The sequence below is a fragment of the Dermacentor albipictus genome, chromosome 1 (assembly GCF_038994185.2).
Source record: "Dermacentor albipictus isolate Rhodes 1998 colony chromosome 1, USDA_Dalb.pri_finalv2, whole genome shotgun sequence".
NCBI lineage: Eukaryota > Metazoa > Arthropoda > Arachnida > Ixodida > Ixodidae > Dermacentor > Dermacentor albipictus.
This window is the reverse complement of record NC_091821.1, coordinates 11511676-11533361: the sequence shown is the minus strand read 5'-3', so window position 1 is coordinate 11533361 and position 21686 is coordinate 11511676. Positions and strand designations below refer to the sequence as shown.

The window sequence follows — 21686 nt, the reverse complement described above, 5'->3', positions numbered from 1 at the left end:
AAGCAACCTTGCGAGGTCACGGCGTAGTTTCAGCGATATCCTGGCTCGATAACGACGCTCACATCTTGGTCGTGCGACAGTGACGCGCAAACATTCATGAGGAGACTGAAGATTGCGTTTGCAAGAGCGTATGCTATGGATAAGAAATTACAGCTTTGATGACACCAGCCCTTAATATATAGGCTGAGCCTTACAAACTGTATCTGAGGATGCGCTTAGAAAGCAAATCAGTAGCTAAGTAAACCTCTGAATAAGTTATCCAAGGTACGTGGAAATTCAGGTTTGAGAACTTCCAACGTGATCACGCCTATATGAATGTCTTCTTTATGGCCTCACCATGCAAATTGTACGTTGATGCCATTGTACAGCAGAGGCTCGTCTAACAGCACGTCCCTGCTTGTTCGGCAATGTATCCAAACAGCTTCTTCCCTTTCGCCACTTTTTGTTGCGCTATTAAGGGCACCGAAATATTCGTGCAGAATTGTGCTAGTTGCTCGCGTGTTTTCGTTCTGCTACTGCAGTTTTTCTAGACGTGTGTAATTGCATGTTAATATTACCGTGACCACGAAATATAATGATAATTAAATTGTAAGTGAAAGGGCGTACTTTTTTTGGATGATACAATTTTGGAGTGGCCGTCATGCCAGTAACATCAGAATCCTAGAAAAAAAATCGACAGTCACTTAGGAATGCGAAAACCTAATCACTTCGCGCATCTACACTTGCAATTGTCACGTGACCGTGATACGTTAGTTCATACATTGTCACGTGTCCTACACAATTCTACCTGAATCTCCCGTAATCCACCGTGCTATAGATTGTACGAACCTTAATGCAATTTATTCGACCCTTATTCACATTATTTCACAATAATTACAATAATTGCTCATAATTAACGTTTTTGTATTTGATTGATTGATTGATTGACTGATTGATTGAAAACTATATTATTCCACCGAGCCGGGGTGCCCGCCTCTTAATCTACACTTAGGTAGGGAAGGTAGTAAATACAAAAACGGTGAGTCTTCACGGCCTGGAGCCTGGCCGTTGAGGCCGTGAAGACTCACCATTTTTGTATTTACTACCTTCTGTATCACTACTGACGTCATACAAGACGGTGATGACGTCACATTTTATTTATTTATTATGCATACTTTCAAGGCCCAGTAGGCACAACAGAAAGAAGTCGTGAAAATATACAATATTTGCAGTGCAAGGCAAGAATATAAAATCCAACTGTCAGACAATTTGATCGGCGATCTTGGATCAGTGGTGTCACAAATTGAGACTGTGGAGGCGGGAAGGCGGTTGCATTCAGTGGCTGTTCTTGGCAAAAAGGAAGAATGGCACGTCAATATTGTGTTGATGGTCGATGCGAGACTATAACTTGGTGTGGTGAAAAGATTTTCTTTACGAGAAGGGTTAAAATAGCATATTCTATGAAAAAGACAGAGACGAAAGTACTTGCGACGCAACCAAACGTCAGGTAGACGTATTGTTCTTTTCATGGACGTGACGCTAGAATGACGTGAATAATTTGGGAGAACAAAATGGGCGGCGCGGTTCTCAATGCTTTCCAAATGCTTTCAAGGGAAATGGTAAGATTGGCATGAGCAGGGTCCCATATGCATTGTTGTTGCGCAGAACGCCAGCTTTTCTACCTGAAAGGACATAAAATACTTTCGCATTTAAAATGCAATGCATAAACACCTTGCTCAATGCGCAGACTTGTTCACGTTACCGAGATGTACGCATCAGTGCGTTCACCACTGTTCAGTCGTCGATTTAACACCCTTCTTCGAGCAAAGTCACACCTTTTGTGTGGATACGCCCTTATAATAGGGTGTTTTGGCCAAAAAGGGCGCTGAAAGAGTGTAGACATGGGTGTAAATGACGAAAACACCTCTTTCAACACCCATAAAATGTTTAGTGTGTACAGAGAAGCCCGAAGTCGCTAGCGAAGCGTAGGAAGAAATGTTGTCCGCCGTGTTGGTTAGTTTACTTGATCTTTAGTCGTTTTGTTCTAGCGACACGTTCTTCTCCTCTACCTCCGCCCCCATCCTGTGTAACCAGACAGCGAGAGGGAGCACTTATACATGGAAGGTGGAGACGTCTGGAAGTGTCTTGACACGTGCTAAATCGCTGTGGTGACACAGTCGCTACAGATCTTCAATCAGCCCGTGAACGATGCATCACGTATGTGCGTTTCCTCACCGAAGCGGTCGCATACTGACTCAGGTGAAACTTGATAACGGCCGCTAACTGATACAGAAAAGCGAGTTAAACCTCATAATTTAACTCGGAACGGGATTTCACTCGAGATCCTCTTCACTATGAGGAGCCTTCGTAGCCCAGAATTAAATTCACGGCGCGAACGTTGAACATTAAATTGTGTTCATAACACTAACCCGGAGAAATTATTATTTACTTATGTGAAAGAATGCCAGCTGAATCGTGTGGCCCTACACAGCTGCATTCTTTCCTTTGGCTCATATCTAAGTAGTTATCGCACTGCTGATGTTATCTGCGCTGCGGTTATCGAGGTAACTACAGTATGCTATAGTTATCACAATATACTGAGAGCTATTATTTGTCCGTTATAAATGCGTAAATGCTATTATATGTCTGACACTCGCAAGCTTTTTTACAGGGATGCTGTATATGGCGAGCCGATTCGTCCATACATGTGTCGCCTGTACGCCGAAAACGCCTCTGGCGCGACCGCATGCGCCTTCAAGAAAAAGAAAAGAGAGAAAGAGATGCGCGTGATTGGCTGCGCCAGTAGTGACGTCGTTCTTCTCCGTCGCAGTCGAGCGCGGGAGCAGCAGTTTCTCCCCGGCCCCGACGTGGGTTGGCCACACGTCATACGCACTCCTGAGGAGCAAAGCAGCGTTCGATCAGCAACGCCGCTAACAGAGCCGGGAACGAGCTCGTCCATACGCCGTGCCGATGCTGCAACCCGGGCACAAGAACAGGCTTGCGCAGCCGAGCGCAAGCAGAAATTGCGTACCAAGGATCCGGCAGCCCACCAAGCAGCCGTTTAATGAACCGTCGGGGTTAACCCAGTGATAAACACCGCGGCCGCACGTTTCAGCTTCGCTAGTTAACCATCTGTACGGAGTGCTTGGGTGGTGATTTTTCCCATGTTCCAGCGTTCAAAATGTTAATTCTGTAGTTTTTATACAGGCAAATTAACCATCCAATTCATTGTCAATCCCACACTGTGGGTATACGCTCCACAACAACTCAGTTCAACAACAACAAGGATACCCGCCGTGGTTGCTCAGTGGCTATGGTGTTGGGCTGCTGAGCACGAGGTCGCGGGATCGAATCCCGGCCACGGCGGCCGCATTTCGATGGGGGCGAAATGCGAAAACACCCGTGTGCTTAGATTTAGGTGCACGTTAAAGAACCCCGGGTGGTCAAAATTTCCGGAGTCCTCCACTACGGCGTGTCTCATAATCAGAAAGTGGTTTTGGCGCGTAAAACCCCAAATATTATTATTATTATTAACAACAAGGATCGGTGAACAAGATGAGTGGTTCTAAGGTTCCAATAAGCTAGAGTCTGCATCTGTGTTTGAGGTGAACATGGCTTGCTCTGCCGAAGGTGAACTACATCTAAATTTCGAAACAACCAGGCAGATCAATCATTGACGGCGTTGTCTCACTGAAATGCCAATGCTGCTGCGTGTACCCTCTTAACAATATGCATGGCGACTTAGATCATAAATATTGTGAGCAAAAATGCGTTTTGAAAGCCGAGGCATCCTGGAGGAACAGTAGATGAAAGCCGAAGACATTCATAAGGTTTATCAACGGCTTATCAATGAGAGATGGCATCTGCCCCGTATTACTGTGCTTTAGTCCACTGACAATTTTAGGTGGTACAAATGAAAACGTAAAAAACAAAAACGCAAGAATCAGAAGCATGGAAGAAAAAACAAAATAAGTTCACCCCCGGCGGGACTCGAACCCGCAATCCTCGGTTTAGGAGACCGATGCCTTATCCATTAGGCCACGGGGGCGCTTCATTTTCAATTAGGCGCTCAACCCTGGGTTGAGCGTCGTCTTCCTCGGTTAAATCACGTGAACGCTCTCGTGCTCCTGCTCGCGCGGTCGTCGTCGTCTTCTTCCACAGCTGGGTCCGCTGCCATCACATTGTTTCAGATTAGTATAACTAGAGGCAAATCTGGCGCTGCGATCGTTCAAACATCATGGGAATGATGGGAAGTACAGGCTACGGATTGGCAGTCTGTTGATTGGCAAACTAGTCTACAAGTATTTTTTGGCAGTTTTGGTTTCGCTCCAAGCGCAATAACCTGCAGTGGGACAGTGCAACGCAAAGCTCTGCCTTTGTTCTGTTGCTCCAAGTGGCGATAGCGCGCTGGGCCAGCTGCTTGGGACAATGTTTGTGTCGCGGTATGGTGTCCAAGCCCTGACGAGAAATCGACGGCCTCCTGAAAGAACATGTTTTGACCGTTTGGACCTTGTTTTGTTAAGTTTGTTAGATTGGTGCTATAGCGTTACGTGCTTTATTAAACTTCAGAATAGGAAAAACAAGGTACTACTGAGACAAGACAGAGACAGCTGTGCTTCTAGTGGCTTGACAATAAAATTTTATTGAGGGCTTAATTATGGATTGCTCGTTTATGTACTCATTGAAATGAGAGTTTTAGGACTTTGAGAGCACAAACCTACTTGTGGTAGGAAAGGTTGCTGCTTCCTGGCTGTAGTCTAGTGTCGCAATATGTGTAAGTGCAAAGCCACACCATAACGCTTCAGAAGCGGTATGTCAATAGAAGATATAATGAAGCATACTCGTAGGAGGCCTTGCATCCTAGGTATCACTGCAGCAGATGTGCTTAAATGTACTTGAAGACGTTCAGCAATCGTGACAGCCGACGCAACCTTTCGAAAGAGAGAGATTTCACAAGTGTCTGCCGACTGCGACAAATGTCTCGAGTTTGCAGCGAGCACCTGTCGTTACAGACGACACTTGTAGCATTCCTCTCAAGGGCGCAACACTGTCTCACTATACAACATTTTTATTTCCATTAATACTTGATGAGTATGTTTATATAAGTACATGTTATATAAGTACATGTACAAAAAAGTGTCTTGACACGTGGTGAACCGCTGTGGTTACACAGTCGCTATAGATCTTCAATCAGCCCGTGAACGATGCATCACGTATGTGCATTTTCTCATCGAAGCGGTCGCATACTGACTCAGGTGAAACATGATAACGGCCGCTAACTGATACAGAAAAGCGAGTTAAACCTCATAATTTAACTCGGAACGGGATTTCACTCGAGATCCTCTTCACTATGAGGAGCCTTCGTAGCCCAGAATTAAATTCACGGCGCGAACGTTGAACAATTAAATTGTGTTCATAACACTAACACGGAGAAATTATTATTTACTTATGTGAAAGAATGCCAGCTGAATCGTGTGGCCCTACACAGTTGCATTCTTTCCTTTGGCTCATATCTAAGTAGTTATCGCACTGCTGATGTTATCTGCGCTGCGGTTATCGAGATAACTACAGTATGCTATAGTTATCACAATATACTGAGAGCTATCATTTGTCCGTTATAAATGCGTAAATGCTATTATATTCTGACACTCGCGATCTTTTTACAGCGATGCTGTATATGGCGAGCCGATTCGTCCATACATGTGTCGCCTGTACGCCGAAAACTCCTCTGCGCGACCCCATGCGGCTTCAAGAAAAAGAAAAGAGAGAAAGAGATGCGCGTGATTGGCTGCGCCAGTAATGACGTCGTTCTTCTCCGTCGCAGTCGAGCGCGGGAGCAGCAGTTTCTCCCCGGCTCCGACGTGGGTTGGCCACACGTCATACGCACTCCTGAGGAGCAAAGCAGCGTTCGATCAGCAACGCCGCTAACAGAGCCGGGAACGAGCTCGTCCATACGCCGTGCCGATGCTGCAACCCGGGCACAAGAACAGGCTTGTGCAGCCGAGCGCAAGCAGAAATTGCGTACCAAGGATCCGGCAGCCCACCAAGCAGCCGTTTAATGAACCGTCGGGGTTAACCCAGTGATAAACACCGCGGCCGCACGTTTCAGCTTCGCTAGTTAACCATCTGTACGAAGTGCTTGGGTGGTGTTTTTCCCATGTTCCAGCGTTCAAAATGTTAATTCTGTAGTTTTTATACAGGCAAATTAACCATCCAATTCATCGTCAATCCCACACTGTGGCTATACGCTCCACAACAACTCAGTTCAACAACAACAAGGATCGGTGAACAAGATGAGTGGTTCTAAGGTTCCAATGAGCTAGAGTCTGCATCTGTGTTTGCGGTGAACATGGCTTGCTCTGCCGAAGGTGAACTACATCTAAATTTTGAAACAACCAGGCAGATCAATCATTGACGGCGTTGTCTCACTGAAATGCCAATGCTGCTGCGTGTACCCTCTTAACAATATGCATGGCGACTTAGATAATAAATATTGTGAGCAAAAATGCGCTTTGAAAGCCGAGGCATCCTGGAGGAACAGTAGATGAAAGCCGAAGACATTCATAAGGTTTATCAACGGCTTATCGATGAGAGATGGCATCTGCCCCGTATTATTGTGCTTTAGTCCACTGACAATTTTAGGTGGTACAAATGAAAACGTAAAAAACAAAAACGTAAGAATCAGAAGCATGGAAGAAAAAACAAAATAAGTTCACCCCCGGCGGGACTCGAACCCGCAATCCTCGGTTTAGGAGACCGATGCCTTATCCATTAGGCCACGGAGGTGCTTCGTTTTCAATTAGGCGCTCAACCCTGGGTTGAGCGTCGTCTTCCTCGGTTTAATCACGTGAACGCTCTCGTGCTCCTGCTCGCGCGTTTGTCGTCGTCGTCGTCTTCTTCCACAGCTGGCTCCACTGCCATCACATTGTTTCACATTTGTTTATGTAGAGGGAAATCTGGCGCTGCGATCGTTCAACCATAATGGGAATGATGGGAAGTACAGGCTACGGATTGGCAGTCTGTTGACTGGCAAGCTAGTCTACAAGTATTTTTTGGCAGTTTTGGTTTCGCTCCAAGTGAAATTGCTATAACCTGCAGGGGGACAGTGCAACGCAAAGCTCTCTGCCTTTGTTCTGTTGCTCGAAGTGGCGATAGCGCGCTGGGCCAGCGGCTTGGGACGATATTTGTGTTGCGGTATGGTGTCCAAGCCCTGACGAGAAATCGACGGCATCCTGAAAGAACATGTTTTGACCATTTGGACCTTGATAAGTGTGTTAGATTGGTGCTATAGCATTACGTGCTTTATTAAACTTCAGAATAGGAAAAACAAGGTACTACTGATACAAGACGTAGACAGTTGTGCTTCTAGTGGCTTTACAATAAAATTTTATTGAGGGCTTAATTATGGATTGCTCGTTTATGTACTTATTGAAATGCGTGTTTTAGCACTTTGAGAACACAGACTTACTTGTGGTAGGAAATGTTGCTGCTTCCTGGCTGTAGTCTAGTGTCGCAAAATGTGTAAGTGCAAAGCCACACCATAACGCTTCAGAAGCGGTATGTCAATAGAAGATATGATGAAGCATACTCGTAGGAGGCCTCAAGCGTCCTAGGTATCACTGCAGCAGATGTGCTTAAATGTACTTGAAGACGTTCAGAAATCGTGACAGCCGACGCAACCTTTCGAAAGAGAGAAATTTCACAAGTGCCTGCCATCTGCGAGAAATTTCTGGCGTTTGCAGCGAGCAGGCGTCGTTACAGACGACACTTGTAGCATTCCTCTCAAGGGCGCAACACTTTCTCCCTATACAACATTTTTATTTCCATAAATACTTGATGAGTATGTTTATATAAGTACATGTTATATAAGTACATGTACAAAAAAGTGTCTTGACACGTGGTGAACCGCTGTGGTTACACAGTCGCTATAGATCTTCAATCAGCCCGTGAACGATGCATCACGTATGTGCGTTTCCTCATCGAAGCGGTCGCATACTGACTCAGGTGAAACTTGACAGCGGCCGCTAACTGATACAGGAAAGCGAGTTAAATCTCATAATTTAACTCGGAACGGGATTTCACTCGAGATCCTCTTCACTATGAGGAGCCTTCGTAGCCCAGAATTAAATTCACGGCGCGAACGTTGAACAATTAAATTGTGTTCATAACACTAACACGGAGAAATTATTATTTACTTATGTGAAAGAATGCCAGCTGAATCGTGTGGCCCTACACAGCTGCATTCTTTCCTTTGGCTCATATCTAAGTAGTTATCGCACTGCTGATGTTATCTGCGCTGCGGTTATCGAGATAACTACAGTATGCTATAGTTATCACAATATACTGAGAGCTATCATTTGTCCGTTATAAATGCGTAAATGCTATTATATGTCTGACACTCGCGATCTTTTTACAGCGATGCTGTATATGGCGAGCCGATTCGCCTGTACGCCGAAAACTCCTCTGCGCGACCCCATGCGGCTTCAAGAAAAAGAAAAGAGAGAAAGAGATGCGCGTGATTGGCTGCGCCAGTAATGACGTCGTTCTTCTCCGTCGCAGTCGAGCGCGGGAGCAGCAGTTTCTCCCCGGCTCCGACGTGGGTTGGCCACACGTCATACGCACTCCTGAGGAGCAAAGCAGCGTTCGATCAGCAACGCCGCTAACAGAGCCGGGAACGAGCTCTTCCATACGCCGTGCCGATGCTGCAACCCGGGCACAAGAACAGGCTTGCGCAGCCGAGCGCAAGCAGAAATTGCGTACCAAGGATCCGGCAGCCCACCAAGCAGCCGTTTAATGAACCGTCGGGGTTAACCCAGTGATAAACACCGCGGCCGCACGTTTCAGCTTCGCTAGTTAACCATCTGTACGAAGTGCTTGGGTGGTGATTTTTCCCATGTTCCAGCGTTCAAAATGTTAATTCTGTAGTTTTTATACAGGCAAATTAACCATCCAATTCATCGTCAATCCCACACTGTGGCTATACGCTCCACAACAACTCAGTTCAACAACAACAAGGATCGGTGAACAAGATGAGTGGTTCTAAGGTTCCAATGAGCTAGAGTCTGCATCTGTGTTTGCGGTGAACATGGCTTGCTCTGCCGAAGGTGAACTACATCTAAATTTTGAAACAACCAGGCAGATCAATCATTGACGGCGTTGTCTCACTGAAATGCCAATGCTGCTGCGTGTACCCTCTTAACAATATGCATGGCGACTTAGATAATAAATATTGTGAGCAAAAATGCGCTTTGAAAGCCGAGGCATCCTGGAGGAACAGTAGATGAAAGCCGAAGACATTCATAAGGTTTATCAACGGCTTATCAATGAGAGATGGCATCTGCCCCGTATTACTGTGCTTTAGTCCACTGACAATTTTAGGTGGTACAAATGAAAACGTAAAAAACAAAAACGCAAGAATCAGAAGCATGGAAGAAAAAACAAAATAAGTTCACCCCCGGCGGGACTCGAACCCGCAATCCTCGGTTTAGGAGACCGATGCCTTATCCATTAGGCCACGGAGGTGCTTCGTTTTCAATTAGGCGCTTAACCCTGGGTTGAGCGTCGTCTTCCTCGGTTTAATCACGTGAACGCTCTCGTGCTCCTGCTCGCGCGTTTGTCGTCGTCGTCGTCTTCTTCCACAGCTGGCTCCACTGCCATCACATTGTTTCACATTTGTTTAAGTAGAGGGAAATCTGGCGCTGCGATCGTTCAACGATAATGGGAATGATGGGAAGTACAGGCTACGGATTGGCAGTCTGTTGACTGGCAAACTAGTCTACAAGTATTTTTTGGCAGTTCTGGTTTCGCTCCAAGTGAAATTGCTATAACCTGCAGGGGGACAGTGCAACGCAAAGCTCTCTGCCTTTGTTCTGTTGCTCGAAGTGGCGATAGCGCGCTGGGCCAGCGGCTTGGGACGATATTTGTGTTGCGGTATGGTGTCCAAGCCCTGACGAGAAATCAACGGCATCCTGAAAGAACATGTTTTGACCATTTGGACCTTGATAAGTGTGTTAGATTGGTGCTATAGCATTACGTGCTTTATTAAACTTCAGAATAGGAAAAACAAGGTACTACTGATACAAGACGTAGACAGTTGTGCTTCTAGTGGCTTTACAATAAAATTTTATTGAGGGCTTAATTATGGATTGCTCGTTTATGTACTTATTGAAATGCGTGTTTTAGCACTTTGAGAACACAGACTTACTTGTGGTAGGAAATGTTGCTGCTTCCTGGCTGTAGTCTAGTGTCGCAAAATGTGTAAGTGCAAAGCCACACCATAACGCTTCAGAAGCGGTACGTCAATAGAAGATATAATGAAGCATACTCGTAGGAGGCCTCAAGCGTCCTAGGTATCACTGCAGCAGATGTGCTTAAATGTACTTGAAGACGTTCAGAAATCGTGACAGCCGACGCAACTTTTCGAAAGAGAGAAATTTCACAAGTGCCTGCCATCTGCGAGAAATTTCTGGCGTTTGCAGCGAGCAGGCGTCGTTACAGACGACTTTGTAGCATTCCTCTCAAGGGCGCAACACTTTCTCCCTATACAACATTTTTATTTCCATAAATACTTGATGAGTATGTTTATATAAGTACATGTTATATAAGTACATGTACAAAAAATGTCTTGACACGTGGTGAACCGCTGTGGTTACACAGTCGCTATGGATCTTCAATCAGCCCGTGAACGATGCATCACGTATGTGCGTTTCCTCATCGAAGCGGTCGCATACTGACTCAGGTGAAACTTGACAGCGGCCGCTAACTGATACAGGAAAGCGAGTTAAATCTCAGAATCTAACTGGGAACGGGATTTCACTCGAGATCCTCTTCAGTATGAGGAGCCTTCGTAACCCAGAATTAAATGCACCGCGCGAACGTTGAACATAAATTGTGTTCATAACACTAACACGGAGAAATTATTATTTACTTATGTGAAAGAATGTCAGCTGAGTCGTGTTGCTCTACACAGCTGCATTCTTTCCTTTGGCTCATATCTAAGTAGTTATCACACTGCTGATGTTATCTGCGCTGCGGTTATCGATATAACTACAGTATGCTATAGTTATCACAATGCACTGAGAGCTATCATTTGTCCGTTATATATGCGTAAATGCTATTATATGTCTGACACTTGCGAGCTTTTTTACAGGGATGCTGTATATGGCGAGCCGATTCGTCCATACATGTGTCGCCTGTACGTCGAAAACGCCTCTGGCGCGACCGCATGCGCCTTCAAGACAAAGAAAAGAGAGAAAGAGATGCGCGTGATTGGCTGCGCCAGTAGTGACGTCATTCTTCTCCGTCGCAGTCGAGCGCGGGCGCAGCAGTTTCTCCCCGGCTCCGACGTGGGTTGGCCCAACGTTACTAGACTAGCTTCAGTTTTACAACTCGGCACCGTTGCGCGGAACCGCCACCCGCCCGCGCCTTCGTGGCGCTGTAGTCGCGCCCGGCTTAAAGCCCCTTAGGGCTCATTCACACCGGCGACTGACAGTGGTCGCGCGACCAAGTTGGTCGCAAAGCGACCAATCGCAAATGGTCGCAAACGGTCGCCTTTCTTGAAAAGCGACCATTTTGGGCCAGTATCTCTCTGCGCGATTTTTCAGTCGCGCGACCATGGTCGCAAAACTGATAAACCAATCAGCGGCGCACCGGAAGTGATTTTTGATGTGTCTACATCCGGCCTCCTCCCGCGTCGCGTTCAAATTCCGCGTAGATTCCGAGAGTTCTCGCTGAGAACGATAATCTCCGGGATTGCGACTTGTGGGTCGCGCTCAGCCGGGCTTGCCGGTGTGAACATCAGTCGCCTTCGATCGCTTTTTTGATTGCGAGTCGCAAATGGTCGCGCGACCTCCTCAAGTCGCCGGTGTGAATGAGCCCTAATCTCCCAAAGTAGCGCCATTGGCTTCCCTCCTCCTCCGCTCGGCGCGGCCTCGACGGTGGCGCCGCCGGTGGTGGGCCTGCCGTAGCAGACGACGGCTAACACGCTACGGGAAGAAATCCGCGGAAATAATAATAATAATAATAATAATAATATTTGGGGTTTTACGTTTTACGGTTTAACCACTTTCTGATTATGAGGCACGCCGTAGTGGAGGACTCCGGAAATTTTGACCACCTGGGGTTCTTTAACGTGCACCTAAATCTAAGCACACGGGTGTTTCCGCATTTCGCCCCCATCGAAATGCGGCCGCCGTGGCCAGGATTCGATCCCGCGACCTCGTGCTCAGCAGCCCAACACCATAGCCACTGAGGAAATCCGCGGAAAAGCTTGTTCGAACCCTGTCGAGTAGTTTTTTTTCAATACAGATGTTGCTTCGTCAGTCGGTAACTGGACTTAAATATGTCGTGTTGGAATTGTGGAAGAAATAGAGAAAAGGACTATTATTCAAGCTGTATTTCAGGCGTAAAGTGCGCGCACGTTGAGAGTTTGTGTTGCTGAAACACGACGCAAGCGCGCGGTGTGCTCAAACACGCGCGTAATTACCGAAGTTTCAGGTTTTGACAGCGTGAAAGTATGTGTACGTGGTTTCGTAGGTTCATTTACGTACCTGCAGGATACTTTTGGTCGGCCGGCGCATGAGAGATTCCGACTGTCTGCGGTCAGCGATGCCTGGCAACAGGGCCGCCTTTTTCATTGCGGGGTGCTTTGGTAATCGTGACGATATATTGTTTTTCTTTACAAGCACTGCTCCTGGAGGGCGCATGTAACGGCTAACGGAGGCTTCTGAGGAGCACGTGACGTTAAAATAAAGCAGGCAGCGCAGGGAGTGTTCGCATACAAAATCGGCTGTCCGCTATAGCGGACAGTCTATCTTATACTCCCTTGGCATGCACAGGCTTCGGCGAGCCCCATCCAGCCCTGGTTCTTGCTTTGGTGCTCTCGTTGCAGCTTTGGTGCCCTGGAGGCGCCGTCAATAGTACGAAATAATGACACGTTGTTACAACTAGTAAATAAAATATATTGGAGAAATACAATCGCGCTGAGGTGCCAACTTCTAAAGCAGCGCTAGCGCGCCCGCGCGAGAATTATGAAACGCCAATGAGGAAATTACCGGCCGACCTACGATTCTACGATCCAAGTGCACGTTAAACATCCCCTGGCGACCTGGATAATGTTATCCGGAGCCATGCACTACGACCTGCATCAGAGCTTTAGTCGCTTCGGGACGTTAAAAACATTAATCACCACAAACCAAATCAATACATGTGGGCGTACATTCGAAGGTAAAAGACTGCATCCACAAATCATAGTGAGCCTTGCAAAAGCGTCGAGAATGTGCTAACTTCTGGTGGAGCTCAAAACACACCCAGAATAAAGGCACTTCTATGTCACAGGCCAGCTGCAGATGCGTGCACTTTCACCGCAAGCCGAAACTACGTGAAACAAAAGAGCACATTCGAAAAAAAAGTCAACTTCAACGCGCTAAAAACCACGCAGAGCATGAACACATACACTTTTTCGAAGCGGAAGGTGTCAACTAGGCTCAAAAGAAGCGGTTGTGTGGAGCCGTGGCACTTACTTGACGAAGCCGTGCGTTCTTTGCCACTTCCTCGAAGTCAACCCACCCGATCCTGTGAATCCCGCCCGCCGGATGGCAAAGCAAAAAGCTTTTTGCCCTCGCCGTGTCTGTTGCGGCAACCGAAGGCGCAGCAACACGGCATCGCAATTAAGTTCTCGGCCCTAACACATTCTATTACGCTAACGTATTCCGTCAGTCCGCCTGCCGTACTTTCGTCACGCAGGCCCAACAATGGAGGTCGGAGCGCGCTGGAAAGAAAAAATATACAAAAGCGCGGCGCCTGCTCCGCTCTGGAAAGAAAAAAAATATACAAAAGCGCGGCGCCTGCTTCCACGTGACACAGATTGGCCAACGGGGGAGCGGAGAAAGCTGGGGACCCAGGAGGCGTGGAGGAGAAAGCGCCAGGGTGAGCGGGGTGGCGGAAAGTTCTAATAACGGCGCTACTTTTGAAAAATTGAGGGGCTTTAGCCCGGCTTCACCACAGAACACCTATACAAACTTAGAGAAGGGAAACTGTACCTCCCACAGTGCTACGGAAATAAGCGTAGCGGTGGCGCCGTGAACTAAAGTATGCGACCACAGGTGGCGCTGTACAACACTGTATCGGGCGCTGTATCGGGTTTAATCTCTCATACAAACAGGCAGGTACAGTAATAGAGCAGCAACTCCCAGGTTTATTTTATGCGGACGACATTGTGTTGCTCGCTAACAAGCAAAGTGATTTGTAACGTCTGGCTAATGTCTGTGGACAGGAAGGCAACAATTTAGGTTTGAAATTTAATGTTAGAAAATCGGGTGTTATGGCATTCAATGAAAACAGTGAACAGACAGTGGAGATACAGGGCCAAGAAATACTTCGGGTAACAGAATATAAATACCTTGGTATATGGATAAACGAAGGCAATGGATATATGGAAGCACAGGAAAAAATCATAACAGTCAAGGGGAAGAGAAATGCAGCCATAATGAAGCACAGAGCGCTATGGGGATACAATAGGTACGAGGTCCTACGAGGTATGTGGAAAGGGGTAATGGTTCCAGGACTTAATTACATTTGGAAATGCGGTTGTTTGCTTTAAATCAGGGGCACAATCAGGGCTCGACGGGAACCAAAGGTCAGCGGGTCGCCTCGCATTGGGCGCTCACGGGAAGACTACAAATGAAGCTGTGCAGGGGGATATGGGCTGGACTAGTTTTGAAGTGAGGGAAGCTCGCAGTAAAATTGAGTATGAAGAACGGCTGAGGAATATGGACGAAAGTAAATGGGCTGGGAGAGTGTTCAGGTATCTGTACAGGCAAAACATTGATTCACAGTGGAGGAAAAGAACTAGGAAGCTTACCAGCAAGTATGCGGCCTGTGGAGTGGGCAACACAGCAACAAAGAAGCTCAAGCGGAAAGTTAGAGAGGCTGAATTAATCTCATGGGTCTTGGCAATGGAAAAGAAACCTGCCATGAGTAACTACTTAAGAGAATAAAACGAAATCAGGAAAGAAACCATTTATGATAACTCAAAGGGAAGCTCATTACTTTTCGAAGCGATCGAGATCGGGATGCCTTAGAACACGCACCTATAAAGCGAGATATAAGAAGGAAGAAGAAGCATGTGCTTGCTGCGGGAAAGCTAGGGAAACGACGGAGCATATCTTATTAGAATGTGAAGACGTCTACACAGCGGTCGATTTAGGTACCACTGTCCTCCTTGAAGCCCTTGGGTTCAGCGGGAGCAGTGGTAAAGCAAACAGGTCCGCAATAGACATTAGTAAGACGCGATTGGAGGATTGGTGGAAGAAAAGTAGGGAAACGACAAAAGACGGAGACGTACAAAAACACAGTTAGCAATAGGGGATCAGAAAATTTGGACGTGTTAGTTCATAGCGTTTTTTTTTTCTTTTCTTTTTTCATTGGTTAACCTAGGTAGGATATCAGGCAGCATAGTAGCAAGAGCTTGGTGGCGCAACCCACCACCCCGTTCCAAAGGGGACGCTCATAACATCCATCCATCCATCCGGAAACGGGGTTTTGCACAGTATGGCCGCTTTACGAGGTGTTCTGTGGCTTTACTGGGTTTCTGGCTGCTGCGCCTCGATCGCGCCTACATATATATGTAGGCGTTACGTTTGCCACACAGCAACCAAACTGGCGGGAGCACGATCGAGGCGAAGCAGAACACATGTAGCGCTGAGTCATATCGAGTTAAGGCACACTCTGAACTGACTTTTAAGGGCATCCCGAGCGGTTTTTCGTTTATTACGCCGCCGTTACGCCGAGTTGTGCCACTGCGCTCCAGCTGTTGCATTTCGTGTAGGGCTACTGACAGAATGCGGTTTCCAGGTGACACGATGGCCTCGACTGGAATAAACGCACACGACACCAAAGATTGAGTAAGCCTGAAAATATTTTATTTGCATTTTACAAGTACAACAAAAAGCACACGCCTACGCATCCGCACAAACGCGGTTACATAGTCAAGAACATAGTCAAGAAATGGCTCATTAATAAGGGTAGCACAAACGCACAACAAAAAAGACCTAAGCTAGAAAACGTACGGTCGGCTGCTAAATATAATAATTTCCCTGTCACCGCGTGTCACTTTTATACAGCATCTTTAGAGCACTACCAGGCCGGGTAGTTCGGCGGAAAGAACGCAACAGCTTACGGCCGTCAGCTGCCTCTTCCTTACGGGTGTCATAATTATCCTAATCTCCTTATCAACGTCGTGCAAGTCCGCATACAGGTATCTGTATCTGAACCATATGTGCCAGCTTAATACATGTGTAGTGAAATTATGATAACCACTGCGTCTTATCAAACGTATCGGTTTTGCAAATGCGCATTACAGCTGGCGGAACGACATACTGTAAGTGAAGCACAAGAGAACAAGGACAAAAGGAGGATGCAACACTTGAAGAAGAAATGAAGAATTAGTAGGCGCACAGCAAACAAGCGATGACGGAGAACACACAATGATGCATGGGGTATTCTGTGATATCGGTTTGCGTACTTACGGTGTTATGGAGATGAATGGCATAAAAACGTACCTTCAAGCGTACTCCGTCAACCTCCGCCGCATTCATTATGATAATCAACGCCTAAACAAAATGAGGCACTATTTTTTGCCAAGAGTAGACCTCTTTACAGCAAGTCTGTGTAATGACTCGCAGACGAAACCAGCATGCTTTCGAAAATGTTTTACCGCCGTAGTATTCGAACGCCAACGGCCAGGAAACACATCGATACCAATAGGCTGTCGGCTGTCGGTGGTTAATCAAGTACAAAAACCTTGACGCTATGACTAAAAACAGCTTCAACAATCAAATTTTAAAAAATCAACTGCCTCTTTGCCTGAGGTAAAAAAACATCCTTAGACACCTCGATTGTTTATGTCAATGGTATGTGTAAAGTAAAAAATTCAGCATGTTCAGCGCCCCTAGCAGAAAAAGCACCACATAAAGTATGCGATCAAATTACAGTAGCTCCACTTGCGCGCTTACGCAGAAACATGCCTCGATTGATTTTTCGCCCTCTGTGGCCATTTGTTGAACTTGAGAGTGCGCGGGGCCTGGCTACACTTCCTCACTAGCCGGCTACGCGGGCGGGCCGGACTAAGCACGCGGTGCAGCGTCGGTGTATTCTGTGGTTCGTTGTTGACAGCGAATTTCAGCAAGCATGTCATCCGTGGAACTGTAGCCTTCGCCGAGTTTCTTAAGAATATCAGCAGACGATGCCGACGTGCTGCGTACCTGGCTGCATAGGCCGCTATCGGAACGATGTCAACAGTTCGTGAGTGAAGTTTTCGTCATTCCACGCGACTTTGAAAATTCGAAGCGGCGGAAGCCCCGTTAGGCCTCGATAGGCTTAGCGCGTGAGCGACCGCCTCACCACCTAATAACCAGATCGCTTCTGCCGAGCGTACGAGATGGCTACGTCAGAGGACATGGACCTCCAAATAACACCCCCGCATCCGGTTAACAACGCGGACGAAAACGGGGACACAAGAGTACTTTCCGAAGCGAGGACTAGCAAAAGCCAAGAGATCGCCGCCCACAACCAGGCGATGGACGGCTGGCAGTTAGTTCTATCGCGGCGACAGCGAGAGGCTGTCAAGCGCAACGACAGGGAAACGGCTCCCAACAAGAACAACATAAACGGTCAGCCATCAGCAGGCGGCGCGAAAGGAGATGGGCAAATCGGTCGTCGCAACATGCGCCCGTGGAAGGGGAAGCCTCTGCCACCATTACCGAAGAATGACATCAAGGTAATACTGAAGCCACACAAAGGACTAATGCTCAAGGAATATCTGAGAACAGAAATACCGCAAGCGATTATTCGGGCTACCGGGACGATAATCACAGGAAACGGACCGAACCAGCGAAAAATCACTGGAGAAGATTTCATACTGCGAATTCGAGAGGGAACGAATATCATCATCGTCTCCACACCTTCACTGGAAGTGGCGGACGTCATTCGTCGAGTCACGTGCATGGAGCTGCGAGGCAAGCAACACCCCTTCAACGTGTACGTAGCGGATCCAGATGATAGCTACAAAGGGGTGGTGCACGGATTCCCAGCACACACCGAATCAGCAGATCTCCAGCGACACCTGCGCGTCAGGACCCAAGGAGTCACCATCGAAAGGGCCCGAATGCTTGGAAGCTCCAATACCGCTCTCCTCACCTTCTCGGGAGGCACGCGCCCCAAATGCGTGTACTACATGGGAGTAGAGATGCGGTGCACGGAGTACAGGCCAACAATCCAAATGTGCCTGGAGTGCATGCAAGAGGGACACCGCTCGGACGTTTGTCCGAACCCCAAGAACATATGCCGTGGCTGCGGACTCGAAAATCCACCCCCGCAAGGACACGAATGTGAAGTGAAGTGCGCCATGTGCAGGGCGGCGGGGCACGAGACGCGTCGGTGCCCGAACAAACTGATTGCCGCCAAGCGCGTGAAGACGACTCGCCAGTCTCGATCGCGGGAGCGGTCGGGACAGAACACCAAAAAGGCACCGGGGCGCTGGTTCGAGTGCATGGAAGAGGAGGACTTCTACCGGCACCGATCGCGATCCAGATCTCCACACGGAAGCAGAGCGAAGAGCAATACCCCGTCGAGGGACCCCTCCAGCTCCAGGGCTTCACAGCGGTCAAATTCGCCACTGCCTAAAAAACAGCAGGTGAGCTGGGCGAGGGTTGTTTCTCCCACTGCTCCAAAACAGAATACTGGTGAAAATGATAAACGCATTCAAAAATTGGAAAAGGAAAATGCGCGACTAAGAGAACAGCTCTCAGGAGAAGAACGCAAACGACAATCACTTGAGAAACAAGTGTCAGAGTTAGAGGCGCGCTTCAATAGCACAATACCACAGCCGGAAATGCCGCGTCAATCTGAACAAATAGCCAAAGCGAAAGCGGCGGCAGATATAAACTCCGTCTCCGCGCAGTCTCCGACAACCCAAATCTCAAAAAACGCGCAGATAACGGCAGCGCAGATCCAGACAATGATCGCGGAAAACTTGAAAATATTTATGCATGAAATGATGGCATTAATTACCCAAAGGTTAACGGAATTTCAACAACAGTGCACGAAGGACTTCGAGAAACACAAGGGGTTCGTGGCGGAACAGCTTAGGGCAGTCTCGAAGGCTGTTCCCACCAAAAAACGCGCAATTGCGATAGGAGCGGGTTCGGCAAAAACTAAAATAAGCCACTGCGTAACAGAATCCGACGGCTCGGACACGGAAACGTCACGGGCTTAAAATAAGAGTGGGCAACATGGCTAATCAGGCTAAGAAATCGCAACGAATACAAAATTCAGACCAATTAGAGATATGGCAATGGAACTGCCGCTCCTTCTCCAGGAAAGCGGCAGTGTTCCACCAGTTTATCAAAAACTCCGGAATCGCTCCGGACGTGATATGTCTGCAGGAGGTCGGGGCCAAGCCGGCCAAATTGCAGGGATACTACACTCTGAGCGATCCTCAAAATTCGAAGGTCGCCACGCTGGTGAGCAAGTCGATAAACGCTCAATTATTAACACTTCCCCCAACTGAGGGAGAGACTAATTCCATAGTTATCAGTGTGATGCCAAAGAAACGAAGTAAGGCACACACACTAATCACAAATCTGTACAGTCCTCCCAAAAGCAAAGGGAACGACCTACCCCACATTCTCTCAGCAACAAAAGATTTAGCGGGCACCAGGGATAAGGCGGTGATAGTGGGTGACTTTAATGCACCCCACATACTATGGGGATACGCGAAAACGTCGCCCAAAGGGTTCCTACTCGAGCGCACCGCAACGGCCTTGGGCTTACGGGCAATCAATCAGATCGGCAAACCGACGCGCACGGGTAAAAGCGTCAGTAGAGACACGGCGCCCGACCGTGCCTTTACAATAAACATCAGAGACGCACAATGGGTTTCCTTTGATGAAAATTTGGGAAGCGATCACGACATAATCCGAGTAGCGCTCTTCACGCCCAACATACGGAGAACAATAGGAAAGACTAAATTAACTGACTGGCCTCGTTATAGAAAACTCCAGAGAGCTCTGGAGGAGTCGGATACAGCCCCGACCAACATGCGAGAATGGACCGAATTCCTTCGACGAGCACACGGGGACACCACTAAAGCCATTGAGCGTACAGCGGAGGTGCCGGTGATAGACTCACACCTGGTCAGCCTATGGGAAGAGAGGCGGAAACTGGCCAAGAGGTGGAAAAGGCAACGTCTAAACAAACACCTGAGACAACGCATCGCTCTCTTGGCAGAGCAAGCCCAAGGCCATGCCAACGAGCTCGCTAAAAACGAGTGGGCGACGTTCTGTGGAACCCTGTCAGGAACTCTGGGAACGAGCAGTACGTGGCGAATACTACGAAGCATGCTAGACCCGACGAGCACGCGTACTGAGAACAACAAGAAGCTCCGACATCGCGCTGTGGACGAGCAGAGGTTCACTAGGGGATAAGGAATATACGCTCCAAAGTGCAGTATTAGCGGTGGAGAAATTTTCTAGATGGAGTGGCCTGAAGTGCGCACCCGAAAAATCTGAGGTTATCCGGATACACGCGAAAGGCTACAAATCCAGAGGATCGATTAACATCGTGGTTGAGGGCCAATCAGTCCGAGAGGTACCCACGATGCGAGTCCTGGGTTTGTGGCTTCAGAGCGACGGGAGAGCACTACAGACACTCAAGACCCTCAAATCCACAGCCAACAACATAGCCCAAATGATACGTCGCGTGACGTATCGAAAAGCGGGAATGCGAGAAGACGATACCCTAAGGCTCGTACAGGCCTTAGTGGTTAGTCGAATAATCTATGGCTTACCGTACCAAATCCTGAACAGGGAGGAGGAAAAGCAGGCTGACACAATAATTCGAACCGCTTTCAAAGCTGCTCTGGGCCTGCCTAAATGTACTTCAACGGAGCGCATGTTAGCTTTGGGAGTGCACAATACTTTCGACGAACTGAGGCAAGCCACCCTGATGCGACAGAGGGAGCGCCTCAGCTTCACAAAAACTGGTAGGGCAATATTGGCTAGACTCAATATCCCAGCATACCCCATTTATCTCACAGAGCAGGCCGTACCTCTCCCTTCTTCGATGAGATCCAAAATTACAGTAGCCCCAATTCCAAAGAATATGCATCCAGAGTACAACAAAGAAAGGCGCAAAGCACGTGCACAACACATTCAATCAGCCTACTCTAACAACCATAGGTACAACACGTACTACACGGACGCAGCACTGTATGCAGACACGACCGGGCAGCGCTACCAAAGGAGGTATGCCCTGGCAGTCGTGAACGCTGTCAGCCAACAGCAAATTACCGCGTCGGCCACGGCGGGATCCCCAGCCTCGGCTGAAATATTAGCAGTGGCGATCGCACTCGCTCACGCGGAGCGTTCGCAAAGGGACTCGGTCGTGGTCACGGACTCCCAGGAGACATGTCGCATGTTTCTCAAGGGGCACGTGACTGCGGCTAGCCTCGCGATAATCCCGAAATCCTTCAACCATCATCATCGCCTACTCTGGTGCCCGGGCCACGCGGGGGTACAGGGGAACGAAAAGGCTAACGCGTTAGCTCGAGGGTTCACTAACCGAGCGACGGCGTCCTCTTCTAACCCCAACCACCCGCACTACCCATCACAAAATTCCATCAATTTAAATGCCAAAGACATCCTTGCTCA

General features: G+C 48.0%; 1 protein-coding gene and 3 non-coding genes across 4 annotated transcripts in view; 1 reads left to right on the top strand and 3 right to left on the bottom strand.

The window, feature by feature from the left end:
• Positions 1–21686, top strand: part of LOC139060167 (band 7 protein AGAP004871-like) — a 447387-nt gene that overhangs the window by 2478 nt on the left and 423223 nt on the right. The gene's annotated exons all lie outside the window — the stretch shown is intronic.
• Positions 3955–4027, bottom strand: TRNAR-CCU (transfer RNA arginine (anticodon CCU)). The gene has a single exon. It is a non-coding gene; the product is annotated as a tRNA-Arg (tRNA).
• TRNAR-CCU (transfer RNA arginine (anticodon CCU)) lies at positions 6693–6765 on the bottom strand. Its single transcript has one exon. It is a non-coding gene; the product is annotated as a tRNA-Arg (tRNA).
• Positions 9429–9501, bottom strand: TRNAR-CCU (transfer RNA arginine (anticodon CCU)). Its single transcript has one exon. It is a non-coding gene; the product is annotated as a tRNA-Arg (tRNA).